This window comes from Solanum stenotomum, chromosome 12 (genome assembly GCF_019186545.1).
Source record: "Solanum stenotomum isolate F172 chromosome 12, ASM1918654v1, whole genome shotgun sequence".
NCBI lineage: Eukaryota > Viridiplantae > Streptophyta > Magnoliopsida > Solanales > Solanaceae > Solanum > Solanum stenotomum.
The window spans coordinates 11,796,535-11,806,835 of record NC_064293.1 but is presented as its reverse complement, the minus strand read 5'-3'; the positions used below and the strand labels follow the sequence as shown (position 1 = coordinate 11,806,835).

Genomic DNA, 10,301 nt, shown 5'->3' with positions numbered 1-10,301 from the left:
CAAGTGATCAAACAATCCGTACAAGTGGGCGAGTTACACAAGCATCTTTAACGTCTCAAAGGATACCAACACAACAATGCAAAGTGACAAGAGGTAACCAAGGTACCAAGATCCAATTTCAAAATATACTAGAGGTTAAAAGAGTGCAAGTACAAGTTTATACACAAACCTCAGTGCTTTAGCAAAGAAACAGTCCAACCAATGTATCAAGGTCCTCAACTTGTTCACGAGTATATACAACCTTTAAAATACAATTAAACAACTTCTTTAATCCCTAGCAGCTCAATAATATTGATGTAAAACGGGATTATCATCACAAGTAAAATTAGCCTGCACAAACACAACAATGCTCCAAAACAGTGATTCTGGCCAGCCTAGTACCTCATGTCGCAACTTAGATGTGAAACGGAAAACAGCAAAACTAGACTTTATAACCTTCATAAAATATGTAGATACATCTCTTAGGGTTGCAAACAAACAAGAATCACCGCAAAATGTATTTTGTACAACAAGATATAGTCAAAACACTAACAGCTGTTCATACAAAATTTGAAATTCCAAAATCTGGACAGAACTTGTCCTATGTTGCGTCCCATATTTAGAATCCATAACAGCTGAATCAGAGTTTGACATAAACATAAGAGTTGTAGGTCTACGAATTATCTTTCCAAATCATATTTACTCACTGTAAACTAAGGTCTAGAACGAGAGATATGCATAAAATACCAAACACTACCCAGCTCAGAAACATATATATTTCGTCACTTACCAAAAAGAAGTGTGTGTTCTCGAATTCCAGCCAAAAAGGACCAAGTTTTCTCTTGTGATTTTGAAGAACAATATGTTAAGCTAAGGTTCTAATGTTCTTAGACTTGAGGAAAATGAATTTAATTGAAGGAGGTGTGAAAATATATAGTTACAAAGGTGATACTTATCACCTGTACAAATGTCACTAAAAGGGGCTGCCCAAACAAAAAGTTGGCTGCCCAAAAAGCATACATATATATCTATATGTATATCCCTTACCTTCCTTTTAAAGTTATACATAATTCTAATTAGGATATTACCTAAACACCCCATCACAAATCCTTAAATTACGATAAGAATTTATGCTAAGCAAGTTGGCAATTATCACAACACTTCAAGTTCCCAAAATGAGACTAAAACATATTCTAGTAATTAAGCAACGGTAAATCGACATGCGACTCTTGGTTAGTATTTAGGGGTGTTACACAAAATCCTTGGTATTCAATTATTTATTAAAACTAGCAAAAAATTATTTTACGCTATTTAAACCAAACACCCCCTAAGTTATATGTGTTGGTTGGTAAGTACTTAATTCATTATTTACTTGATTGAAAAGAAAAAAGATAAATAACTCGTTAAAGTTATGTTATAATATATTACTGATAGAACGGTAGTTTCATAATTTTTAATTTATGAATTTAAACTATAATTATTTTGCTTACAAGATTTTATATAAATTATTTTACATATTAAATATATATTTTGAACACAAATATAAGATTTAAGTCAAAGGTAATGATTTCTATGGAATGCTTGATTATAGCGAAACTTTGCTTCTTATCAGTATTGCATCAAACTTTTGACACTACCAATATAGTATAAATAAGTGAGCTTCGATGAGGAAAAATAATTAAGTTATATACACTTTTATCAAAACAAATTATATTCATCATCTAGCTCTTGGGTTTGCAATATTATACCATAGGGAAGAGATTTATTTCAATAAAATATTAAAAGGAGAATCTGGACGATTAATATATATATATATACACACTAACTCCTCCATTTGCTCTATTTCAAATGCTATTTATTTTGCTCATATTTAGACTGAGAGGCCTTCGCAAAAATATGGCGACAAATTTAAGCACGTATGCTTTATTTAGAAATGGTAGTTTTTCTACATATCTTATCTATTATTTCTTTCAGTTAGCTTAGATAATTGAGTTTGATTTTATTATTATTATTCTAATTAAGTTAGCACAATGTAAATTCTTACATTTTGATGAATATATAGTTTCATAATGACTACGATAGATTTTTGATAATATATAATTTTAATTTGGTAGGATTCAATGATGTAACCTTTATTTATGCTTTAACTCTATGATATTTTCATTTTTCATTTCTCTTTACTTCAAAATGTGTTTTGCAGGTAATTTGCATGTATCTTATTAGAATATACATTGATTAGTTCGACTTTATAATTATAGCACTATAAAAGAGTAATTATTTTCATCAGCCGAACACCTTCGCTGAAAAATTAGATCAATGTATATAAATTGAATATTCTTTATTATGGATTCATTGATGAGTTTAATCTCTTTTCCCTTAGATGATTATCCATTTCTTTCTTCTAGTTTTCTTTACTTGTCTAGTTTGTTGCTCCCACATATTTGAGTCTGTATAAATTTGTAGCTACCTTCAATTTTTTGGGAACCCTGTGCTACACAAAAATGAAATAGTTGGTCTAGTTAGTTAGCTTTGTCATATCAACAATTAGTTACAGGTTGTTCAATTAGTTAGAAGTTAACAACAAATTAGTTTGTTTTTCATTTCTATCGAATCATCAATTGAATATACTGCAAAGTTACTACTGAGATTTTCTTATTCATCTTATGTCTTTTCTTCCACCTACTTGAATAACAAAAGCTTTTTCACTGAGCTCATGTCTTGCTCCTAGAAACTCAGATTTTATCTTGAATCCCTGCCTTTTAGATAACAGTTGACACATCAATCTCATCACAATTTTGCAACAAAACTTGATTGAGAGCTCTACACAACCTAAAAGTTTTATTTTTTTATGATCTTAAACTAAAGATATATATATATACCAAAATATTTTTTAATCTTGTGGTCTTAAACATATCATGTGGAAGTTAAATTTAAAAATTGATCCATAAAAAAGAAACATTCTTTAATGTTTCGAAACAAATTAAAACATTCTTTATTTATTTTTTTGTTAAAAAAGCTTAAGATAATTTTATTATTACTAAAAAATTAGGCCCTTCGATTTTGGGGATCTAAGACATATGCCTCATCTTTAAAGGCATTGAGTCACCCCTGGTTGAAGAATATTGCCTTACATCTATGTTGTCATTGTTTCTGTTTGATTTGTGGATAATGGTATATAGTAGCAAGATTTTAATGTAGAATGTGATGGTGAATTTCTACGCAACAAGTCACTGATTTTGTCTGACTATCACAGTAACTTGTTTTTAAGACAAGTCTTATAGCAAATCCTATGAATCCATCATGGGGTGATCAATGTAAAGCATCGCCTAATAATAAATCTAGCTACTAATTTCTTTTCAATTTTGTGTCTAGAGAAGGTTAGAATAAGTATTTTTTTCATCTTTAACCAAAGGGTTCTCGTGGGGTATAAAATTTTCGCACTTTAACTTGTCCTTATAAATTCAGCCTTTCATTACCTATGTGTATGTATTCTAATTTTTTCATCCTACATGGCAGTTTACATCCTATGTGTATTATGTCACATATTCATGTGTCTACTTGTTCAATTTTATACAATTTTAAGTGTCTACTTGTGCACATCCAAAGTTGGAGGACATATATGTGAAATGAGGTCAAGTTAAATGGCACATAAATGTATTATGTCATATATTTAGGTCTATAAAATCATTAAAGGGCAATATCTTTAATTTAAGATCACAAGATTCAAAAAATTTCTTTATTTTCTTAAATTCCGTGTAGGTCAAACAAATTGAAACAAGGAAGTATATAAAATATCAAAATTAAAAATTACTAAATAAGAAAAGAAATACAATTTATAGTCACTTTTCTGACTATCAAGCTTGCTTTTATATTGGTCCAACACTTGTTATGATGCTCCATTTGAATGGTCCATTCAATCAGATTCCATACTTCAAACATCCATTGAATATGCAAAATCTAATCTTGTTAAATGTTATTAATATAGTCAATCTATTTTATTTTCAGTTAAAATTGAAATAATCATAAAAATTAATTAGACAAAGTTGGATGACCGCGAAAACTAATTAAGCAAAGTTGAATGTCTTTTAAAAAATAAAACAAAGTCAAGTGATTTGATAGTTAATTATTATAAATTGAGTGATTGTTCAGACATTTCAATTCACCAAACATCTCTCATTATTACAAATCCTTCTCCAGCCACCAAATCGAACTAGAAATCCAGCTAGAATTGGCTGAGAATATTATATATATTCATTGATCACCCCACTAGGATTTGCTATCTCCTTATTTAGTGTAGAGTCATATCTCCCTCTTAATGTACATTATTAGCTTTCCTTATTTGTGGATATTTTTCTTACTAGTTCTTTATTTCCTTTCATATCAATGTACTCTATTATGTATAAAACAAAGACAATTGTACATCAATGAGAAGTATGACCTACATATAGCTCTTTCANTCTCTTTAAGAAAAAATATTTCGTATATTTTTTCTAATCTGTTTTTTATTCTAGTTTCTCTACTAGTTTTAATTTTCTAGTTGTGAGTTCTAAGTATCTTGGGAATACAAGATGAACAACATTATGTATAAAACAAAGACAATTGTACATCAATAAGAAGTAAGACTTACATATAACTCTTTCATGGTATCAAGAGCCATAACAACACGACAATAATTCTTTTTTGGGATTGAGCAGATTTTTTTTTATTTCTCATGGAAGAAAGCACCTCCACCATGGCTCCCCTTCCATTACAACTGAGAGCTTGTTTGGCATTGCTGTTGGGAGGCCAAAAGTGTATTTTTTAGAAAAAAAAACACTTATTTTGAGAAATTAAGTGTTTGGAAAATTCTTAAAACTGCTTTTAAATGGAAGCAGAAATAGTTTTTCTGTTGTTGGGAAGAAGCTAGAAATTTATGTTTTTAAAAAATGCAGAAGTAGAAATAGAAAATTAATTTTTTAAGACTAAAATATCCCTTACATATATACATATTTGTCAATATATCCCTTATTAATTGATCAACATATCTCATAAGTTTGGTTGATTTTTATTCAAGAATTTTATTTTTTATTTTTATATAATATATATTTTTTTTATATTATTATTTATATAGTATATTGTATATATTACTTTATGTATTATTTTACAAATTAGAAATAAAAGTAACACCGATATTTTTGTAGGATTAAAAAAGGGAAAAAATAACAATTAAAAATTTAGACCCTCCCAAAAAGTAATAAATAACAAATTTCCTTTTCTTAATTATGTATTATTTTATTTTAGTTTGAATTTTTAAAATTTTAGAGTATTATAACAAAAAAAGAGAGAGGATAATAAGTAAGATTGAATCCAAAAAATAGGCAATAAATGACAAAAAGATTCCTCTTTTCAAAAAAATTCAACAATATTTATCTATGTACAATATTGATTGAAAATTTGAATATGTACATTTCAAATAACTAAATTAAAAATGTAATTAAAATTTCTGTATTAGATGTTTAAAATAGTTTCGATCTATAAAATAATCTTAATATTAGAAGCACATCGATACTTGCCTTTTTTCATAATTTGACTCTCAAAAACACTTTTTAAAGAAAATTAGTCAAACACAAATTGCTTATCAAAAGCACTTTTCAAATGAATTTGCCAAGCACAAATTATTTCTTTTTAAAAGCACTTTTCTGGAAGGCTATTTTAAAAAGCGTTCATGAAAATAAGCAGTTTTTAGCAACAATAACAAACAGGCTCGAAATCAGTTGTTTCTACTATTCCACCATTAACAACATCTCAGGCCTACCCAAATTTAGTATTTCCTTCCCAGCAACACACTATCACAACAAATAACTCCATTCCCCCACTTACATCTCAACCACCAAATACATCCACAATAAACACACCTTATTTTTCACTTCCTCCGCCATCTAATCTCACTCAAGAGTCACAATTTTTATCCACAAATGCATCGGGTCAAGCCCCTATCAAGCTTACACCATCAAACTATCAAGTCTGGTACACTTAATGGTGCTCACTGTTGATAGGATATGGCTTTACAAGTTATGTTGTTAATCCCCTATGATGCAACTGACTTATGGATTTTGGAATAGACAGGATCAATTGATCTGTAGTGCCTTAGTGGCATCTTTATCCTCAGAGGTAGTTCCACTGGTTCTTTCAGCGGATACCTCCTTTGATGTGTGGACTACCTTGCGTAATACTTATGCAAGACCTTCTCGTGCTAGACTCTTAGGGGTCTTTTAATTGGGAACAAGTTGTCCCATCACCATTTACTTTTATCCCTCACACCAATCGACCCCTGAGGTCTAAAAGAGTCTCCTGCTTAAGCCACGAAAGGTACACAATCTATGTCGTGTTATCTTTAGCATATTAAGCAATTGGTTACTATGCTTAATTCTGCTAGAGCAACTCTTACTACAGATGATATAACTCTTCCCGTGATCCACGAGTTGTCACCTGAATATCGAGGGATCTGTGATTCTTTTCGCACTTGTGACTCATCTACCACTTTTGATAAACTTCATGAGAAATTATGTGATTATGAGGTATATCTTTGTCGCCAAAGTGGTGCCTCTTCTATGCCGATTACTGCCAACTTTGTTGCCAATAGTACGTAACTCAAACAAATCTCGCAACAACAAAAACAATTGGCAATCCACTTTCAGAATCAAAATGTTTCTGGTTACCATAACAATCATGCAATGAATTCAAGACAAAGCAACAAGAAAAGTCCTCGAGTGATATGTCAATATTGTGACAAGCCTGGGCATATTGTTAAGTGTTGCTTCCAAATCAGTAAATCACATAGTGTACGTGGTCGCGCAAGTAATATAGTGGCTCTAAAAGAGCCGAATTATCGAACCAAAAGGACTTATCGATTAACTATTTTACTAAATTTCACTAATCCTAACTATTTATTTAAGCGTACCAAGAGAATTTACCTTATCAGAATGCAATAATAAAAGACGTATACTAATGATTGGCAAAATTTCAAGGCATATGCCTGCTTAGAATTCATGCATAGTATCCTTTTCTATGGACTTCAATTGGTTATCAAATTATTGATTTACAAGGTCGAATGTATGATCATGGTCTCCCAACCTCTAATCACATACCACAATTGGCAGCCTAACTACATCATTGAGCGGGGATAGACTGAACCAATTGCGGAGCATTAAGTTTTCATCTTGTTTAGTAACCAAGCAAGGTATCTAGATATATCCCTATCTTAGATATAAATCAACCCTAATTCTAGAAAAGATCATGCTCCTTTTGTCCCACGTTCTATCCTCATATTCCTCTCCCGAGTTCAATTCAGACAATACATTGATTTCAATAGTGACCAATCACAAAATATTAAATCAAGAACAAAAGAACAATTTATACGATAACCAACCTCATTCCATAAAATTCAATACTAAACAATCATTTGTAGCTGCAGCCCCAAAATAAGGGTCTTTAACTACTAATGTTTAAGAAAAGAAAAAGAACCCTAAAAACTATGACGACTCTCCACTACAAAGTATGATCCCCAATAATCATTCTTATGGACTATATATAAATGTACAAAACTGTAAATAAAATAAAAGAGTCCAAAACAAACTGAAAATCAAAAACCAAAAGAATTGGATTTCGTGTGAAACACTGACGCCTTCAATTTGTGCGTGTCTTCAGACACTGCCACGTGGCAGCTCAATTTGCAGCAATTCGCAATTCGTGCAATATGCACTTCTTATATATTATATATTATTATATTCAATTTTAACCATTAAGTTGTCTATTTGATTTCGTTCTATAATTTTCCATCTTTAATTTATTTTAGCTCCAAACTTCTTCATCTTCTCCTACAAATAAAATATAGTATTTAGCACAGTTCATAAAATTCATGCTAAGAAGGACAAATAAAAATACTAAAAATATGAGACAAATAATGATTAAAAATATGTATTTTTGGCCTAACATCATTAAGCAATGTCGAAAATTACAGGCAACTTTTCCATGGTTTGCTACCTCTATGGGATCTTCTGTGACTTCAAATTCAATTGGCAACTCTCAACAACATGCCAACTTTGTTTCATCTTCCACCGGCTCTGCTGGTTGGTTGGTTGATTTGGGTGCATCTCATCATGTTACTAGTGACCTCCAAAATCTATCACTAAATATTGATTATGATAGTGATGGTAAATCTTTGAGTGTGGCACATAGTAATTCCACAACTCTTAATACTTTTGCTCGTCCTCTTCACCTCTGTAATATTCTGTGTGTTCCATAAATAAAAAAAGAATTTGATTTGTGTTTATCAATTGTGCAATCAAAATAATGTTTCTGTTAAATTCTCATCTTCTTCATTTGTTGTGAAGGATTGTCGCACATGGGCACCTCTGGTAGTGGGAGAACCAAGATATTAGGTTTATGAGTGTCCTATCAAATCCAAGTCCATGTCAACTCCCACTTCATCACACTCGGCATATTTTGTTCATCTCCCGTTGGTTTCAACTTGGCATTGTTCTCTTGGTCATCCGCCTTTCAATTTTTTTAGTTTTTTAGACATTCCTTACAAGTCTATTTCCTCTACTCTTTTTTTGTAATTCATGCAAGTGTAATAGAATTCATAAAACTCCTTTTGCAATTTCATCAATAAAATATTTTTATCCATTAGAGATGATATACTCTGATGTGTGGGCCTGCTCCAATCTCATCAATTAATGATTTTCATTACTATCTCATTTTTGTTGATCATTTTACCAAGTATGTTTGGATATACCCCGTAAAAAAGAAATCTGAGATTTCCTAAACTTTTCCAGAATTTAAGATCATGGTCGAAATTTTTTTCAACAGATCCATTGTTTCCTTTTTCCGAAAAATGGTGGTGAGTTCATTCATCTTCAAGAATTCCTTACTTCTAATGGAATCTCTCATTTCTTAACCCCGCCTTACACACTTGAACACAATGGTACCGCTGAGTGTCGTCATTGACACATTATGGAAGTAAGCATTACCCTTCTTCATGTTGCCAAACTCCCTTTATCTTTTTGATCCTTTGCTTTCCAGGCCGCTGTCAATCTTATCAATAGGATGGCAACTCTTTTGCTTCATAATGAGTCTCCACATTTTCACATATTTGGTACTGCTCAAAATTATCAAAAGCTTCGAGTTTTTGGTGGTCTATGTTATCTATGGTTGCGACCTTATTGTCAAAATAAATTAGAGTCTCGTTTGAAACCGTGTGTCTTTGTGGGATACTCTACTAATCAAAGTGACTACAAGTGCTTTGATCCCTCCACATCGAAGATATTCATCTCTCACCGTGTCAACTTTGTCGAACATGAGTTTCCTTTCTCTACTCTGTCTTTATAAGTTCTCATCCTACAACAGAAACACTTTTGACATGGACTCCTCATTTCGTTGTTCCTATTATTTCCTCCTCTTCTACTAAATCATCCCATTTGATGGTCACTCACTCTGTCAATAGAAGTTTTCCTTGTTGCTTAACGTTATCGAGCAATGATTATTTATCAAATGAATTACTGGGAATTTCATCAGGAATGGATCATCATCTAGTTTTACCAACTCAAGTCCCATCTATGTACCTCCAGGCTCCAGTAGTCTCTACTTCCTCACCTGCTACTGTCCAAATCACAAGTCAATGGCAAACAAAATCTTCAAATACTCCTTCAAGTAGTCAAAGCACCATTACCACAAGCCAAATCCCTCAATCTAAACCTGTTCCACCTTCTCCAAAAATAATATTCACAAACCTGCCAACAAGTTTTGCCTCTCCACTCAAATCACCAATAAATCGCCTCTGGTTCATACATCTACTTCTTCCCACAAACCTGAACCGAAAAATATTTAGCAAGCTCTTAAAGATCTAGACTGGATATCTGCTATGATGGAGGATATAATTCCTTGAAACTGTTAGGTTTTACCCTGATTTTCTTACCTTATTTGAAGTTTATTTTTTCCTAAATAAAAAATAAAACATTACCATAAATGTTTTTACTTCAGGAAATCATATTTGAGTTATTCTTTCCTTGGAAGAAAAAATTGGAACCCTATAAATTGAAGACCCCTCTTCTCATATTAGAACATAATAGAATCCACAATGTAGTCATATATAAGAGTTTTGTTTATGGGGAGATTTATTCTTTCAACGGTTTTAATATTTTCTTTTATATTGGTTTTCATATAATAATATTATATTTTTAGTATAAGTTTTTTGTCATCTGATTTATCAACTATATGATCTGCAATTGTAAGCTTTCGCATGACGTCCTAATCACTTTCGAACCCAACGTGGTATCAGAGCA

The 10,301-nt window shown here is 31.4% G+C and overlaps 1 pseudogene; it reads right to left on the bottom strand.

Annotated features, from left to right (window-relative positions):
* Positions 1–5,897, bottom strand: part of LOC125847101 (E3 ubiquitin-protein ligase WAV3-like) — a 26,852-nt pseudogene extending 20,955 nt beyond the window's left edge.
* Positions 5,898–10,301: the final 4,404 nt, after the last annotated feature.